This window comes from Mustelus asterias, chromosome 21 (genome assembly GCF_964213995.1).
Source record: "Mustelus asterias chromosome 21, sMusAst1.hap1.1, whole genome shotgun sequence".
Lineage (NCBI taxonomy): Eukaryota > Metazoa > Chordata > Chondrichthyes > Carcharhiniformes > Triakidae > Mustelus > Mustelus asterias.
The window spans coordinates 17,820,824-17,838,943 of record NC_135821.1 but is presented as its reverse complement, the minus strand read 5'-3'; the positions used below and the strand labels follow the sequence as shown (position 1 = coordinate 17,838,943).

The 18,120-nt window shown below is 46.5% G+C and overlaps 7 non-coding genes across 7 annotated transcripts; all 7 read right to left on the bottom strand.

Moving 5' to 3' along the window:
- Positions 1–1,836: 1,836 nt before the first annotated feature.
- trnar-ccu (transfer RNA arginine (anticodon CCU)) lies at positions 1,837–1,909 on the bottom strand. Its single transcript has one exon. It is a non-coding gene; the product is annotated as a tRNA-Arg (tRNA).
- A 332-nt stretch (positions 1,910–2,241) lies between these two features.
- On the bottom strand, positions 2,242–2,314 carry trnar-ccu (transfer RNA arginine (anticodon CCU)). The gene has a single exon. It is a non-coding gene; the product is annotated as a tRNA-Arg (tRNA).
- A 3,609-nt stretch (positions 2,315–5,923) lies between these two features.
- trnar-ccu (transfer RNA arginine (anticodon CCU)) lies at positions 5,924–5,996 on the bottom strand. The gene has a single exon. It is a non-coding gene; the product is annotated as a tRNA-Arg (tRNA).
- A 3,263-nt stretch (positions 5,997–9,259) lies between these two features.
- Positions 9,260–9,332, bottom strand: trnar-ccu (transfer RNA arginine (anticodon CCU)). The gene has a single exon. It is a non-coding gene; the product is annotated as a tRNA-Arg (tRNA).
- Positions 9,333–9,962: 630 nt separating this feature from the next.
- trnar-ccu (transfer RNA arginine (anticodon CCU)) lies at positions 9,963–10,035 on the bottom strand. Its single transcript has one exon. It is a non-coding gene; the product is annotated as a tRNA-Arg (tRNA).
- A 3,331-nt stretch (positions 10,036–13,366) lies between these two features.
- On the bottom strand, positions 13,367–13,439 carry trnar-ccu (transfer RNA arginine (anticodon CCU)). Its single transcript has one exon. It is a non-coding gene; the product is annotated as a tRNA-Arg (tRNA).
- A 792-nt stretch (positions 13,440–14,231) lies between these two features.
- trnar-ccu (transfer RNA arginine (anticodon CCU)) lies at positions 14,232–14,304 on the bottom strand. Its single transcript has one exon. It is a non-coding gene; the product is annotated as a tRNA-Arg (tRNA).
- Positions 14,305–18,120: the final 3,816 nt, after the last annotated feature.

Sequence of the window (18,120 nt, the reverse complement as noted above, 5' to 3'; positions counted from 1 at the left end):
TTTGCTGCAATTATACGGGGCATTGGTGAGGCCAAATCTGGAGAATTGTGTGCAGTTTTGGTGTCTTTATCTGAGGAAGGATGTCCTTGGTATAGAGGGAGTGCAGCAAAGGTTTACCAGGCTGATTCCTGGGATGACAGGTCTGTCATATGAGGAGACACTAAGTCGGTTAGGATTGTATTCATTGGAGTTTAGAAGAGTGAGCGGGGATCTCATAGAAATTTATAAAATTCTAACAGGATTAGATAGGGTAGATTCAGAAAGAATGTTCTCAGGGATGGGGAAGTCCAAAACTAGGGGTCATAGTTTGAAGATAAGGGGTAAACCTATTTGAACTTGTTATTCAGCCAGCCTAAACTACACTGCATTGTCTGTACTTATCCTTTGACACTCTTGATTAATTGTGAATGTTGGGCTATCGTCACGTCGCCTATATATTCTGTGCCTGCACACCTCTCTCCACTTCAGCCGATGAAGGGGCAGGACTCTTAAAGCTTGTGATTTCAAATAAACCTGTTGGGCTATAATCTGCCATCGTGTGACCTTTCACCTTGTCCACCCCAGTTCAGCATTGGCATATCCACATCATGGCCTTTTAGAAACGAGGTGAGGAGAATTTCCTTCACCCAGAGAGTGGTGAATGCATGGAATTCACTACCACAGAAAGTAGTTGAGGCCATAATGTCGTGTGATTTCAAGAAGAAATTAGATATAGCTCTTGGGGCTGGGAGGAAGGGGGGATCAGGATATTGAATTTGATGATCAGCCATGATCAAAATGAATGGCAGAGCAGGCTCGAAGGGCCAAATGGCCTCCTCCCGCTTCTAGTTTCTATGTTTCTCATTAATGTTGCTGTGTGTATTTTTCTGATCCATTTTAACTGTGCGAATAATAATTGTAATTACAACACCTTTCCTACAGGAGGCAGAAAGACAAGGCAAAACATTGCACTTTTCCACAAAGACTCCCTCCGCCATGACATTGATTTAACAATAATATATTTTTTTAAACACAAGGTTTGGACAACAACAGAAAGCAAATTTCAATTATTTCTCTAGACCTTGTGTGAAAAGCTGGGCAAATCCTGAAAAAGAAAACTATTTTTAAACTTCAGAATAAAATGAGCAACATAACTGGAAATAAATGAACATGCTCAAAAGAGGGCTTGCAAAATAAAGCTTATCATTCAAAAACAGAGAAAAAAAAAGAATTGCTTTTCCTGATCTGATAAGGTAGGCAAATTCTAAATGGTCTACATTAAAATAAAACGTGAAAACTGGGAATGAGAACTCTCAAAATTGAAAACTAAAGTTAATCATTCAGAAACAGAGAAAAATCCAAGTGCTTTTCCAGAGATTCAATCTGATAAATTGAGTATTAGAACCATTCAGATTTTGAAACCCCCAATTGCTTTTCCTAATCTGAGTAAATTCTAAGTATTAAGTACTAAGTTTTAAATATTAAGATAAAACACAAAAATTGCAAATGAACAGTTTGTGAAGAAGATACTTTCTTTAAATGAGTCAAAACCCAATCTTTATCTCCTCAAGAGCTGTGTCCAATTAAAGGATTTTTTAAAAAAAAATAAAGATTTTGACTGACTTAAAAATAAAATAATCAGTTGCTAAAATAATTTGGGGACTGAAGCTAAAAAAATAAAATTGGGAAATAAATATTTTGAAAAGTTGGTTTAAACATAAAATATTTAGTGGATTAAATAAATTGGGGACTGAGTTTAATAAAAGGCTGAAAAATAAAATTGGATATGTATATTTTTAAAAGGTTGATTTACAAATAAAACTTGCAGTTGGGGGCTGAGTGAGAGAAAAACAGTCTCACCCCAGATGGGACTCGAACCCACAATCCCTGGCTTAGGAGGCCAGTGCCTTATCCATTAGGCCACTGGGGCTGCACTAGAGTCAGTGAAATTTGGCGATCTTAGCTATGATGCTGTGACTTGAGCTTCATTGTTCCAACTAAAAGCTATTTTTCAGAGACTTTTACCATCATCTTTCTCCCAACTCACGCATATCTTAAAAATGCCAGTGTTTGGGAGGAGGGTAATGATTTGAGTTCACCCAGCCCCTTCAATGAAAGTTCTCATTGATTCTGCTTCCATCGGCTCGCTGCCAGGCATTGGGGAATCTCGAAAGAGAGCAGAGATAGATTCAAACTCACATTGATTGAATGAGATGGAATTGAGAGTTGTGAGGCAGAGAGAGAGTGTTTAAAAATACACATCACCCCAGATGGGACTCGAACCCACAATCCCTGGCTTAGGAGGCCAGTGCCTTATCCATTAGGCCACTGGGGCTGTGATTCGTTAAATTTGGAAGTCTTAGCTACCATGCTGTGATTTGAGCTTCATTATTTAAACTACAAGCTTTTATTAAGAGCCTTTGCTGTTGCCTCTTTCTCCCAACTCATTCACATCTTAAAAAATGCCAATGATTGGGAGGAGGGTAATGATTTGAGTTTACCCAGCCCCAAGAGGACAGCAGATCAATCCATCAAACCCCAACTCTGCACAGACAACCTGTCAGGGAAGGACTGGGAAGAGCAAATGAGTCCATGCCAAGTTGTGTAAGAAATATTTATGTTTCTGGGAAGGGAATTAAAATAACAGGGGAGGGGTTGCTGAGGTCCAAAGATGTGCGGGTTAGGTTGATTGGCAGGTTAAAAATTGCCCCTTAGAGTCCTGAGATGCGTAGGTTAGCGGGATTAGAGGGTAAATATGTGGGGGTAGGGCCTGGGTGGGATTGTGGTCGGTGCAGACTCGATGGGCCGAATAGCCTCCTTCTGCACTGTAGGGTTTCTATGATTCTATGAGGTGAGAGAAATTTCAGAGGAATGAATTTGTGCAGAATTTTACAGGCCATTCGGCCCCTTGTGCCTGTGCTGGCTCTTTGATGTTGGGGCCTTCCAGATTACTTAATCAATTTTTCAGTGTTTATTTATTCCATAAGACCATAAGACCATAAGACATAGGAGCGGAAGTAAGGCCATTCGGCCCATCGAGTCCACTCCACCATTCAATCATGGTTGATTTCAACTCCATTTACCCGCTCTCTCCCCATAGCCCTTAATTCCTCGAGAAATCAAGAATTTATCAATTTCTGTCTTGAAGACGCTCAACGTCTCGGCCTCCACAGCCCTCTGTGGCAATGAATTCCACAGACCCACCACTCTCTGGCTGAAGAAATTTCTCCTCATCTCTGTTCTAAAGTGACTCCCTTTTATTCTAAGGCTGTGCCCCCGCGTCCTAGTCTCCCCTGTTAATGGAAACAACTTCCCTACGTCCATCCTATCTAAGCCGTTCATTATCTTGTAAGTTTCTATCAGATCTCCCCTCAACCTCCTAAACTCCAATGAATATAATCCCACGATCCTCAGACGTTCATCGTATGTCAGGCCTACCATTCCTGGGATCATCCGTGTGAATCTCCGCTGGACCCGCTCCAGTGCCAGTATGTCCTTCCTGAGGTGTGGGGCCCAAAATTGCTCACAGTACTCCAAATGGGGCCTAACCAGTGCTTTATAAAGCCTCAGAAGTACATCCCTGCTTTTGTATTCCAAGCCTCTTGAGATAAATGACAACATTACATTTGCTTTCTTAATTACGGACTCAACCTGCAAGTTTACCTTTAGAGAATCCTGGACTAGGACTCCCAAGTCCCTTTGCACTTTAGCATTATGAATTTTGTCACCGTTTAGAAAATAGTCCATGCCTCTATTCTTTTTTCCAAAGTGTACGACCTCGCACTTGCCCACGTTGAATTTCATCAGCCACTTCTTGGACCACTCTCCTAAACTGTCTAAATCTTTCTGCAGCCTCCCCACCTCCTCAATACTACCTGCCCCTCCACCTATCTTTGTATCATCGGCAAACTTGGCCAGAATGCTCCCAGTCCCGTCATCTAGATCGTTAATATATAAAGAGAACAGCTGTGGCCCCAACACTGAACCCTGCGGGACACCACTTGTCACCGGTTGCCATTCTGAGAAAGAACCTTTTATCCCAACTCTCTGCCTTCTGTCTGACAGCCAATCGTCAATCCATGTTAGTACCTTGCCTCGAATACCATGGGCCCTTATTTTACTCAGCAGTCTCCCGTGAGGCACCTTGTCAAAGGCCTTTTGGAAGTCAAGATAGATAACATCCATTGGCTCTCCTTGGTCTAACCTATTTGTTATCTCTTCAAAGAACTCTAACAGGTTTGTCAGGCACGACCTCCCCTTACTAAATCCATGCTGACTTGTCTTAATCCGACCCTGCACTTCCAAGAATTTAGAAATCTCATCCTTAACGATGGATTCTAGAATTTTGCCAACAACTGAGGTTAGGCTAATTGGCCTATAATTTTCCATCTTTTTTCTTGTTCCCTTCTTGAACAGTGGGGTTACAACAGCGATTTTCCAATCCTCTGGGACTTTCCCTGACTCCAGTGACTTTTGAAAGATCATAACTAACGCCTCCACTATTTCTTCAGCTATCTCCTTTAGAACTCTAGGATGTAGCCCATCTGGGCCCGGAGATTTATCAATTTTCAGACCTTTTAGTTTCTCTAGCACTTTCTCCTTTGTGATGGCAACCATATTCAACTCTGCCCCCTGACTTTCCTGAATTGTTGGGATATTACTCATGTCTTCTACTGTGAAGACTGACGCAAAGTACTTATTAAGTTCCTCAGCTATTTCCTTGTCTCCCATCACTAGATTACCAGCGTCATTTTGGAGCGGCCCAATGTCTACTTTTGCCTCCCGTTTGTTTTTAATGTATTTAAAGAAACTTTTACTATCATTCCTAATGTTACTGGCTAGCCTACCTTCATATTTGATCCTCTCCTTCCTTATTTCTCTCTTTGTTATCCTCTGTTTGTTTTTATAGCCTTCCCAATCTTCTGACTTCCCACTACTCTTTGCCACATTATAGGCTCTCTCTTTTGCCTTGATGCATTCCCATTCCCTTCAATGTGGAAAGTTCTCATTGATTCTGCTTCCATCAGCTCGCTGCCAGGCATTGGGGAATCTCGAAAGAGAGCAGAGATAGATTCAAACTCACATTAATTTTCATTCATTGAAATGGAATTGAGAGTGTGAGACAGAGAGAACATAGAACATAGCGCAGTACAGGCCCTTTGGCCCTCAATGTTGCGCCAACCAGTGAAACCAATCTAAAGCCCATCTAATCTACACTATTCCAATATCATCCATATATTTATCCAATGATCCTTTAAATGCCCTTAATGTTGACAAGTCCACTACTGTTGCAGGCGGGGCATTCCACGCCCTTACTACTCTCTGAGTAAAGAACCTACCTCTGACATCTGTCCTATATCTATCACCCCTCAATTTAAAGCTATGTCCCCTCGTGCTAGCCATCACCATTCGAGGAAAAAGGCTCTCACTGTCCACCCTATCTAATCCTCTGATGCCTCTATTAAGTCACCTCTTAACCTTCTTCTCTCTAACGAAAACAGCCTCAAGTCACTCAGCCTTTCCTCATAAGACCTTCCCACCATACCAGGCAACATCTTGGTAAATCTCCTCTGCACCCTTTCCAATGCATCCACATCTTTCCTATAATGCGGCGACCAAAACTGTACGCAATACTCCAAGTGTGGCCACACCAGAGTTTTGTACAGCTGCAACATGACTTCATGGCTCCGAAACTCAATCCCTCTATCAATAAAAGCTAGCACACCGTATGCCTTCTTGACAACCCTATCAACCTGGGTGCCAACTTTCAGGGATTGATGCACATGGACACTGAGATCTCTCTGCTCATCAACACTACCAAGTATCTTACCATTAGCCCAGTACTCTGTATTCTTGTTACTCCTTCCAAAGTGAATCACCTCACACTTTTCCGCATTAAACTCCATTTGTTTTAAAAATGAGAGAGAATGTTTTAAAAATACATCACCCCAGATGGGACTCGAACCCACAATCCCTGGCTTAGGAGGCCAGTGCCTTATCCATTAGGCCACTGGGGCTGTGCTGGCATCCTTTCTATAAGTGTTATCTTGACAATACAAATTCTACAAACATTCTGCTAATATGGCAATCAACAAAGAAAGGCCAAAGAACAGTACAGCACAGGAACACACCCTTCGACCCTCCAAGCCACACTACCAGAAGGACGTGGAGGCGTTAGAGAGAGTGCAGAGAAGGTTTACCAGGATGTTGCCTGGTATGGAGGGTCTTAGCTATGAGGAGAGATTGGGTAAACTGGGGTTGTTCTCCCTGGAAAGACGGAGAATGAGGGGAGATCTAATAGAGGTGTACAAAATTATGAAGGGGATAGATAGGGTGAACGGTGGGAAGCTTTTTCCCAGATCAGAAGTGACGATCACGAGGGGTCACGGGCTCAAGGTGAGAGGGGCGAAGTATAACTCAGATATTAGAGGGACGTTTTTTACACAGAGGGTGGTAGGGGCCTGGAATGCGCTGCCAAGTAGGGTGGTGGAGGCAGGCACGCTGGCATCATTTAAGACTTACCTGGATAGTCACATGAGCAGCCTGGGAATGGAGGAATACAAACGATTGGTCTAGTTGGACCAAGGAGCGGCACAGGCTTGGAGGGCCGAAGGGCCTGTTTCCTGTGTTGTACTGTTCTTTGTTCTTTGTAGGCCCTGTGTCGATCATGATGCCCTAACTAAATTTAAAAAAACCTTCTGCCCTGACTCAGTCCGTATCCCTCTATTCCCTCCCTATACATGTACCCATCCAGATGCCTCTTAAATGTTGCTAATGTGCCTGCTTCCACCACCTCCTCTGGCAGCGCGTTCCAGGCACCCACCACTCTCTGTGTGAAAAATCTCCCCCACATATCCCCCTTAAAATTTCCCCCTCTCACATTCAGCCTGTGCCCCCTTGTAATTGACACTTCCACTCTGGGAAAAAGCCTCTGACTATCCACCCTGTCTGTGCCTCTCATAATTTTGTAGACCTCTATCAGGTCTCCCCTCAGCCTCCACCTTTCCAGTGGAAACAATCCTAGTTTATTCAACCTATCCTCATAGCCAATGCCCTCGAGACAACATCCTGCTGAACCTTCTTTTGCACTTTCTCCAAAGCTTCCACGTCCTTCTGGTAGTTAGGTGACCAGAACTGCACGCAATACTCCAAATGCGGACCAACCAAGGTTTTATATAGCTGCAACATGATTTGCCGACTCTTGTACTCAATGCTCCATGATCTCATTGAATAGCGGAGGAGAGTCGATGGACCGATGGATTCTGCTCTTATATCTTATGGTCAATTCCTGGGAATGATTCCTGTTCCCTCAGGTGTTGTTTAGCTTGGACATTTTCAGCTGCTAGATCGACAACACATTGCCTCAATGACTGTGGAATGACCATACAGTTATTGTGTAACACCATTTCACATGCGGTTGTCATGGTGAGCTTATCTTGGACATTGTGAAAAACATGTAGCATTAGCGATTTTGTTTGCAGATGCTCTCCCAATCAAATCCTTTCAGTTTTGTGATTCCACAGCGAACTGTGATTACATGCAGCCCTGGTGGCCTAATGGACAATGCATTGGCCTCCTAAGCTTGGGATTGTGGGTCCAAGTCCCACCTTTGATGATATTTTATTTCTATAGGATATGGGGTGAAGGCGGAATGAGTTGGATGATCAGCCATGATCATAGTGAATAGCAGGGCAGGCTTGAAGGGCCAAATGGCCTCCTCCAGCTCCTGCTTCTATGTTTCTACAGAGCCTCATCTTGTTTTGCTGCCACTTTGATTTCAGATCATTTTAACAACTTTGACACCACTGTTTAGGCTGGTCCAATGGGTGGCCTGAACTACACTTTCCCCTCTGCCCCTATAACCATTAACTGGGCAAGACTGTGAAATCATCACTAACTTCAATCTGGAGGTTGCTCAGACACTGTGAGAGGGTCACGAGGATTTGACATTGTGGTTGGGTTGCTTGACATGGCAAACACTGACTAATCTTGTGTTCTACCATGTGCTCACGGCCTCATGGGATGGCGGGGCAGGGGTGAGCCTGCTTTATTTGATGTTTCTATAGGATATGGGGTGAAGGCGGGATCAGGCTATCGAGTTCGATGATTAGCCATGATCGTAATGAATGTCAGAGCAGATCCGAAGGGTCGAATGGCCTCTTCCTGTCCCTATTTTCTATGTTTCTACAACCCATCATCTTGTTTTGTTGCTGTTTTGATTTCAGTTAGTTTTAGCAACTTTGGCACCACATTTAGGCTTACGCGGTTCAGGTTTTTGTTCTGGAACCTTGCCCTCATGGTGAGTAGGACTGAATGTTTGCAACGATGTCACAAAGATAGTCTGCTACATCAAGCTCACCTGGCTGATACTCAACATAAGAACTAGGAGCAGGAGAAGCAATGCAGCCCCTCGAGCCTGCTCCGCCATTCAATACAAACATGGCTGACCTTGTCTTGGCCTCAACTCCACTTTCCTGCCTGTTCTCCATAATCTTTCAACCCATGACTAATAAAACATCTGGTTTGATTTGATTTATTATTGTCACATGTATTAGCATACAGTGAAAAGTATTGTTTCTTGCGTACTATACAGACAAAGCATATTGTTCATAGAGAAGGAAATGAGAGAGTGGCAAAGAGAGAGTGGTGAGGAGGTTTTAGCTACCAGGCTGTGATTTGAGCTTCATTGTTTAAACCACAAGCTTTTTTTCAGAGACTTTTACCTTTGCCATTGCCTCTTTTTCCCAACTCATGCGCATCTTAAAAATGCCAATGATTGGGAGGAGGGTAATGATTTGATTTCACCCAGCCCCAAGAGGACAGGAGATAAATCCATGAAACCCAAACTCTGCACAGACAACCTTTCAGGTAAGGACTGGGAAGAGTAAATGGGTCCATGACAAGTTGTGTGTCAAACATTTATGTCTCTGGGGACAGGGTTAAAATAACTGGTGACATTTCAGGGGAATGAATTCGCCCAGAATCTTACAGGCCATTCAGCCCCTTGTGCCTGTGCTGGCTCTTTGATTTTGGGGCCATCCAATCAAATTAATTAATTATCCCCTCACTCATTCCCTTCTTTCTTCCAGCTTGCAAATTTCCCCTTCAGTGTTTATTTATTCCCATTCCCTTCAATGTGGAAAATTCTCGTTGTTTCTACTTCCATCAGCTCACTGCCAGGCATTGGGGAATGTCGAAAGAGACTCAAATGAATTTTCATTGATTGAGATGGAATTGAGAGTTGTGAGGCAGAGAGAGAGAGCGTTGTATAATAACACACCACCCCAGATGGGACTCAAACCCACAATCGCTGGCTTAGGAGGCCAGTGCCTTATCCATTAGGCCACTGGGGCTGTGGCTCTTAAAGCTTGGAGGTCTGAGCTACCATGCTGTGATTTGAGCTTCATTATTTAAACTACAAACTTATATTAAGAGCCTTTGCTGTTGCCTCTTTCTCCCAAAACATTCACATCTTAAAAATGCCAATGATTGGGAGGAGGGTAATGATTTGAGTTCCCCCAGTCCCAAGAGGACAGCAGATAAATCCATCAAACCCTAACTCTGCACAGACAACCTTTCATGTAAGGACTGGGAAGAGCAAATGAGTCCATGCCAAGTTGTGTAAGAAATATTTATGTTTCTGGGAAGGGAGTTAAAATAACAGGGGAGGGGTTGCTGAGATGAGAGAAATTTCAAAAGAATGAATTTGCGCATAATTTTACAGGCCATTCGGCCCCTTGTGCCTGTGCTGGCTCTTTGATGTTGGGGCCTTCCAAATTACTTAATCAATTTTTCAGTGTTTATTTATTCCCATTCCCTTCAATGTGGAAAGTTCTCATTGATTCTGCTTCCATCAGCTCGCTGCCAGGCATTGGGGAATCTCGAAAGAGAGCAGAGATAGATTCAAACTCACATTAATTTTCATTCATCGAAATGGAATTGAGAGTTGTGAGGCACAGAGAGAATGTTTTAAAAAACACACCCACCCCAGATGGGACTTGAACCCACAATCCCTGGCTTAGGAGGCCAGTGCCTTATCCATTAGGCCACTGGGGCTGTGCTGGCACTCTTTCTATAAGTATTATCTTGACAAGACAAATTCTACAAACATTCTGCTAATATGGCAATCAACAAAGAAAGGCCAAAGAACAGTTCAGTACAGGAACACACCCTTCGGCTCCCCAAGCCCCGTGACGATCATGATGCCCTAACTAAATGTTAAAAAACCTTCTGCCCATAACTCAGTCCGTATCCCTCTATTCCCTCCCTACACATGGACCCATCCAGATGCCTCTTAAATGTTGCTCATGCACCTGCTTCCACCACCTCCTCTGGCAGCATGTTCCAGGCACCCACTACTCTCTGCATGAAAAACATCCCCCACACATCCACTTAAAATTTCCCCCTCTCACATTCAGCCTGTGCCCCCTTGTAATTGACACTTCCACTCTGGGAAAAAGCCTCTGACTATCCACCCTGTCTGTGCCTCTCATAATTTTGTAGACCTCCATCAGGTCTCCCCTCAGCCTCCATCTTTCCAGTGAAAGCAATCCTAGTTTATTCAACCTATCCTCATAGCCAACACCCTTGAGACCAGGCAACATCCTGGTGAACATTCTTTGCACTCTCTCCAAAGCTTCCACGTTCTTCTGGCACTTAGGCGACCAGAACTGCACACAATACTCCAAATGTGGACCAACCAAGGTTTTATATAGCTGCAACATGATTTGCCGACTCTTGTACTCAATGCTCCATGATCTCATTGAATAGCGGAGCAGACTCGATGGACCGATAGATTCTGCCCTTATATCTTATGGTCAATTCCTGGGAATGATTCCTGTTCCCTCAGGTGTTGTTTAGCTTGGACATTTCCAGCTGCTAGATCGACAACACATTGCCTCAATGACTGTGGAATGACCGTACAGTTGTTGTGTAACACCATTTCACACGCGGTTGTCATGGTGAGCTTATCTTGGACATTGTGAAAAATGTGTAGCATTAGCGATTTTGTTTGCAGATGCTCTCCCAATCAAATCCTTTCAGTTTTGTGATTCCGCATCGAGCTGTGATTGCGTGCAGCCCTGGTGGCCTAATGGACAATGCACTGGCCTCCTAAGTTAGGGATTGTAGGTTCATGTCCCATCTGAGATGGTTTTTTATTTCTATAGGATATGGGGTGACGGCGGGATGAGGCGAATGGGTTGGATGATCAGCCATGATCATAATGAATGGCACAGCAGGCTCGAGGGGCCGAATGGCCTCCTCCTGCTCCTGCTTCTATGTTTCTACAGAGCCTCATCTTGTTTTTCTGCCACTTTGATTTCAGATCGTTTCAACAACTTTGACACCACTGTTTAGGCTGGTCCAATGGTGGCCTTAACTACACTTTCCCCTCTGCCCCTATCAGCCTTAACTGGGCACAACTGTGAAATCATCACTAACCTCAATCTGGAGGTTGCTCAGACACTGTGAGAGGGTCGCGAGGATCTGACGTTGTGGTTGGGTTGCTTGACATGGCAAACACTGACTAATCTTGTGTTCTACCATGTGCTCACGGCCTCATGGGATGGCGGGGCAGGGGTGAGCCTGCTTTATTTGATGTTTCTATAGGATTTGGGGTGAAGGTGGGATCAGGCTATCGATTTCGATGATTAGCCATGATCACAATGAATGTCGGAGCAGATTCGAAGGGCCGAATAGCCTCCTCCTGTCCCTATTTTCTATGTTTCCACAACCCATCATCTTGTTTTGTTGCTGTTTTGATTTCAGTTAGTTTTAGCAACTTTGGCACCACATTTAGGCTTACGCGGTTCACGTGTTTGTTCTGGAACCTTGCCCTCATGGTGAGTAGGACTGAATGTTTGCAACGATGTCACAAAGATAGTCTGCTCCGTCGAGCTCACCTGGCTGATACTCAACATAAGAACTAGGAGCAGGAGAAGCAATGCAGCCCCTCGAGCCTGCTCCGCCATTCAATACAAACATGGCTGACCTTGTCTCTGTCTCAACTCCACTTTCCTGCCCGTTCTCCATAACCTTTCAACCCATTACTAATAAAACATTTGTCTATCTCCTCCTTAAATTTACTCAATGTCCCGGCGTCCACCACACTCTGGGGCAGAGAATTCCACAGATTCACGACCCTTTGAGAGAAGTAGTTTCTCCTCATCTCTGATTAAAATCTGCTGCCCCTTATCCTAAAACTATAGAATCCATAGAATCCCTACAGTGCAGAAGGAGGCCCTTTGGCCCATCGAGTCTGCACTGACCACAATCCCACCCAGGCCATGTCCCCTTAACCCTACCTATTTACTCTGCCAGTCCCCTGACACAAAGGGGCAATTTGGCATGGCCAATCAACCTAACCCGTACATCTTTGGAGTGTGGGAGGAAACCGGAGCACCCGGAGGAAACCCACGCAGACACGGGGACAATGTGCAAACTCCACACAGACAGGGAATCAAACCCAGGTCGCTGGCGCTGTGAGGCAGCAGTGCTGACTACTATGCCACCTCAATGACCTCTTGTTCGAGATTGCCCCAGAAGAGGAAACATCCCACGTCGACCCTGTAAATCCCTGTTAGCATCTTATATCCCTCAATAAGATCTCCCCTCATTCTTCTAAACTCAGGAGGGATAGGCCAAAACTGAAAAAACACCTCTCCTTGTAAAACAAACCCATCATAAAATAACAGGGCAGGTTGCTGAGGTGAGAGAAACTGGTAACATTTTAGATGAATGAATTTGCCCAGAATTTTACAGACCATTCGGCCCCTTGTGTCTGTGCTGGCTCTTTGATGTTGGCGCCTTGCAATCATTTAATTAATTATCCCCTCACTCATTCCCTTCCTTCTTCCAGCTTCCAAATTTCCCCTTCAGTGTTGATTCATTCCCATTCCCTTCAATGTGGAAAGTTCTCATTGATTGGGCGGCACGGTAGCACAGTGGTTACCACTGTTGCTTCACAGCTCCAGGGACCTGGGTTCAATTCCCGGCTTGGGTCACTGTCTGTGTGGAGTTTGCACATTGTCTGCGTGGGTTTCCTCCAGGTGCTCCATTTTCCTCCCGCAGTCCAAAGATGTGCGGGTCAGGTTGATTGGCCATGCTAAAAAAATTGCTCTTAGTGTCCTGAGATGTGGAGGTTAGAGGGATTAGTGGCTGAATATGGGGGGAGGGCCTGGGTGGGATTGTGGTTCGGTGCAGACGCGATGGGCCGAAGGGCCTCTTTCTGAACTGCAGGGATTCTATGATGATTCTGCTTCCATCAGCTTGCATTGGGGAATCTCTTAAAGAGAGCAGAGATCAATTCAAACTCACATTAATTTTCATTAATCCAGATGGAATTGAGAGTTGTGAGGCAGAGAGATAATGTTTTAAAAATACACATCACCCCAGATGGGAGTCGAACCCACAATCCCTGGCTTAGGAGGCCAGTGCCTTATCCATTAGGCCACTGGGGCTGTGATTCATCAAGTTTGGAGATCTTAGCTACCATGCTGTGATTTGAGCTTCATTATTTAAACTACAAGCTTTTATTAAGAGCCTTTGCTGTTGCCTCTTTCTCCCAACTCATTCACATCTTAAAAATGCCAATGATTGGGAGGGTAATGATTTGAGTTCCCCCAGCCCCAAGAGGACAGCAGATAAATCCATCAAACCCAAACTTTGCACAACCTGTCAGGGAAGGACTGGGAAGAGCAAATGGGTCCACGCCAAGTTGTGTTAGAAATATTTATGTTTCTGGGAAGGGGGTTAAAATAACAGGGGAGGGGTTGCTGTGACGAGAGAAATTTCAGAGGAATGAATTTGCACAGAATTTTACAGGCCATTCGGCCCCTTGTGCCTGTGCTGGCTCTTTGATGTTGGGGCCATCCAAATTACTTAATTCATTTTTCAGTGTTTATTTATTCCCATTCCCTTCAATGTGGAAAGTTCTCATTGATTCTGCTTCCATCAGCTCGCTGCCAGGCATTGGGGAATCTCTAAAGAGAGTAAGAGTTTTAACAACACCAGGTTAAAGTCCAACAGGTTTATTTGGGAGCAAATGCCATTAGCTTTCAGAGCGCTGCTCCTTCGTCAGATGGAGTGGATATCTGCTCTCAAACAGGGCACAGAGACACAAAATCAAGTTCCAGAATACCAATTAGAATGCTAAAGAGAGCAGAGATAGATTCAAACTCACATTAATTTTCATTCATCGAAATGGAATTGAGAGCTGTGAGACACAAAGAGAATGTTTTAGAAATACACATCACCCCAGATGGGACTCGAACCCACAATCCCTGGCTTAGGAGGCCAGTGCCTTATCCATTAGGCCACTGGGGCTGTGATGGCACCCTTTCTATAAGTATTATCTTGACAAGACAAATTCTACAAACATTCTGCTAATATGGCAATCAACAAAGAAAGGCCAAAGAACAGTACAGCACAGGGACACACTGTGGTGAACCATCGTTGGTTACCACTGTGGGGTTATTCCAATGTTGCTGTTGGGTTAGGGTGTTGACACTGTGGGGTTGTTATAATGTTGTTGTTGGGCTAGGGTGTTTACACTGTGGGAATAATATACCTGTGGTGGATGCTGTTATGGCACATCCCAGTCGGGCCCCGCCTCCTGGGAGAGGTATAAGACCCTCTGCTCAGGCGGGACCCCTCCAGTCTGGAATGGTGTACTCGTGTTTAGATAGTTCCATTGTTTGTCAATAAAAGCCTTCAATCGCTGAAGCCTTGTACCTCGTGCTTGATTGTCGCGCATCAATTTTATTGACAAACACAAAACTCTCGACAGTAAAGAGAGTATGGAGCAAATGCTGAAACCAGAGCGTCTGACGCTGGACCCACGTGCGGTCGGCACCTCTAACACCTTCGACCACTGGCTGAAGTGTTTCGAGGACTACCTGGCAGCCTCTGCAGCAGTTAGTACGGACAACGACAGACTCCAGGTCCTCCATGCGAGGGTAAGCGACACGGTCTACCTCGCGATTCGTGCGGCCACCACTTACCCGAGGGCCATCGAGCTCTTGAAAAAGCGATACACGAGACCACCCAATGAGATTCACGCTCGTTACCTCCTCGCTACACGACGTCGGCAGTCGGGCGAAACCATGGAGGACTACGCCAATGAGCTCTTGCAGCTTGCCAGGGGCTGCGACTGCAAAGCTGTGTCGGCTGAGCAGTACATGTACGACCTCGCCCGAGATGCGTTTGTGGCAGGGGTAGGGTCTTCGTACATCCGGCTCAAGCTGTTGGAGAAAGGGAATCTCAACCTGACCCAAGCGATGGAGATGGCTGAGATGCTGGAGGCGGCGTCGAAAAGCTTGGCTCTGTATCCAGAAGACCACGTGGAGACAACGTGGCAGGAGCAGGCACAAATCCCTCCTCGCCCCACGGGCTCGCGCTCCCATATCGACCCGACGGCGGCGGCAGCTCCAGGCGGCCCGCGGTGCTATTTTTGCGGAGGAGCCAAGCATCCACGGCAACAGTGTCCAGCTAAAACAGTGATCTGCAGTCAGTGCGGTAAAAAGGGGCACTACGCGAAAGTCTGCAGATCGAAGCCCAAGAACGGCAGTGCAGCCTGTGACCCTCCAGAACGGAGACAATCTCCATCGGCGTCGCAGTACCCACGAGGTCCGACCACGTGCGAACCCAGGACGACGCCATTGTGGCTGGCGGAGGAGGAGGATGACCACCAGGAGTCGCTACGCTTGGCGCCCTCACCCACGTGCGATTCATGGGGGCGGCCATCTTGGTCAACGACGACCAGGAGCGACCAGCAGGGGTCCTCAGCATCAACCTCGGCTGCCTGCAGTGACGTCCAAGGGCCAACGGTGGCGTCGATCACCCTGGACCAGGCAAAGCATCACAGGCTTGACTGTTCAATGATGAACATCAAGGTAAATGGTCGTACTGTGTATTGTCTGTTTGACAGTGGGAGCACCGAGAGTTTTATTCACCCTGACACTGCAAAGAGGTGTGGACTCCGGGTTCTACCTGCCAAACAGACAATTTCTATGGCATCACGGTCCCGGTCTGTACCGATCCAAGGATGTTGTGTGGTAACTCTGGAGGTGCAGGGCACAATTTACGAGCGATACAGGCTCCTTGTGTTGCCGCATCTTTGCGCGCCAATTCTCCTCGGACTAAACTTTATGGTCCACATGAAGAGTGTGATCCTACAGTACGGTGGGCCACTCCCTTCGCTGGCAGTAGGGAATCAGCCGCAGCCTCCAAATCGTCCAAAGCGCCCCGCATGCAATCTTTCCACACTAAAGATCACCACACCCTCTTTATTTAAGAATCTGGTACCAGGCTGCAAGCCCATCGCTACTAAAAGTAGGCGTTACAGCGCTGAAGACCGGATCTTCATCAGATCTGAGGTTCAGCGGCTCCTCAAAGTAGGGATCATACAGTCCAGCGTTAGTCCGTGGAGAGCACAGGTTGTGGTGGTTAAGAGCGGGAACAAACCCCGGATGGTCATCGACTACAGTCAGACCATTAATCGTTATACGCAGCTGGATGCGTATCCTCTCCCGCGCATATCTGATATGGTCAATCAGATTGCGCAGTACCGGGTGTTCTCCACCATAGACCTTAAGTCCGCCTACCACCAACTCCCCGTCCGCCCAGAGGACCGACAATACACGGCTTTTGAGGCGGATGGTCGTCTGTATCAGTTTCTTAGGGTTCCATTTGGTGTCACCAATGGGGTCTCGGTCTTCCAGCGTGCTATGGACCGAATGGTGGACCAGAACGGGTTGCGGGCTACCTTCCCGTACCTGGATAATGTCACCATCTGCGGCCATGACCAGCAGGACCATGACACAAACCTCCAGAACTTTTTGCGCACTGCGTCTCGCCTGAATCTGACCTATAACAGGGAGAAGTGTGTATTCCGTACGCGCAGGTTAGCTATCCTGGGATACGTGGTGGAAAACGGGGTCATCGGCCCTGATCCAGACCGTATGCGCCCCCTTACTGAACTCCCCTTGCCCGCTAGCGCAAAAGCACTGAGGAGATGCCTCGGCTTCTTCTCTTATTATGCGCAGTGGGTCCCCAACTACGCGGACAAAGCCCGTCCGCTCATCAAGTCCACGACTTTCCCACTCACGCCGGAGGCCCAATTGGCCTTCAAGGCTTTGAAAAGCGACATTGCGAAAGCCACGATGCACGCGGTGGATGAATCCATCCCTTTTCAGGTGGAAAGTGATGCATCGGATTTCGCCCTGGCCGCCACACTAAACCAGGCAGGCAGGCCCGTCGCGTTTTTTTCCCGCACCCTTCAAGGTCCCGAAATTCGGCATTCAGCGGTGGAGAAGGAGGCCCAGGCTATTGTGGAGGCCATCAGACACTGGCGCCATTACCTGGCGGGGAAGCGGTTCACCCTGATCACGGATCAGCGATCCGTGGCGTTTATGTTCAGTAATACGCAGAGGGGCAAGATCAAGAATGACAAGATCTTGCGGTGGAGAATTGAGCTCTCCACCTATAATTACGATATTATGTATCGTCCAGGGAAACTCAATGAGCCCTCGGATGCCCTCTCGCGCGGAACATGCGCTACCATGCAGGAGGACCGCTTGAACGCCCTCCATAATGACCTGTGCCATCCTGGGGTCACTCGGCTCTACCACTTCATAAAAGCCCGCAACCTGCCCTACTCGGTGGAGGATGTCAGGTCAGTAACGAGAAGCTGTCGGATTTGCGCGGAATGCAAACCGCACTTTTACCGACCTGACCGGGCACAATTGATCAAGGCCACTCGCCCCTTCGAGAGGCTGAGTGTGGATTTTAAGGGCCCCCTTCCCTCAACGGACCGGAATGTGTACTTTCTCAATATCATAGATGAATACTCCCGGTTCCCGTTTGTTGTCCCCTGTGTGGACACGTCGACTGCCACGGTGATCAAGGCATTCCGTGATCTTTTTACCCTGTTCGGGTACCCCTGCTACATACATAGCAACAGGGGCTCGTCGTTCATGAGTAACGACTTGAGGCAATTCCTGCTCTCATACGGGATTGCCTCTAGTAGAACCACGAGTTACAACCCTAGGGGCAACGGACAGGTGGAGAGAGAGAATGCTACAGTCTGGAAGGCTGTCCTATTGGCGCTGAAGTCCAGGGGCCTTCCAGTCTCCCGTTGGC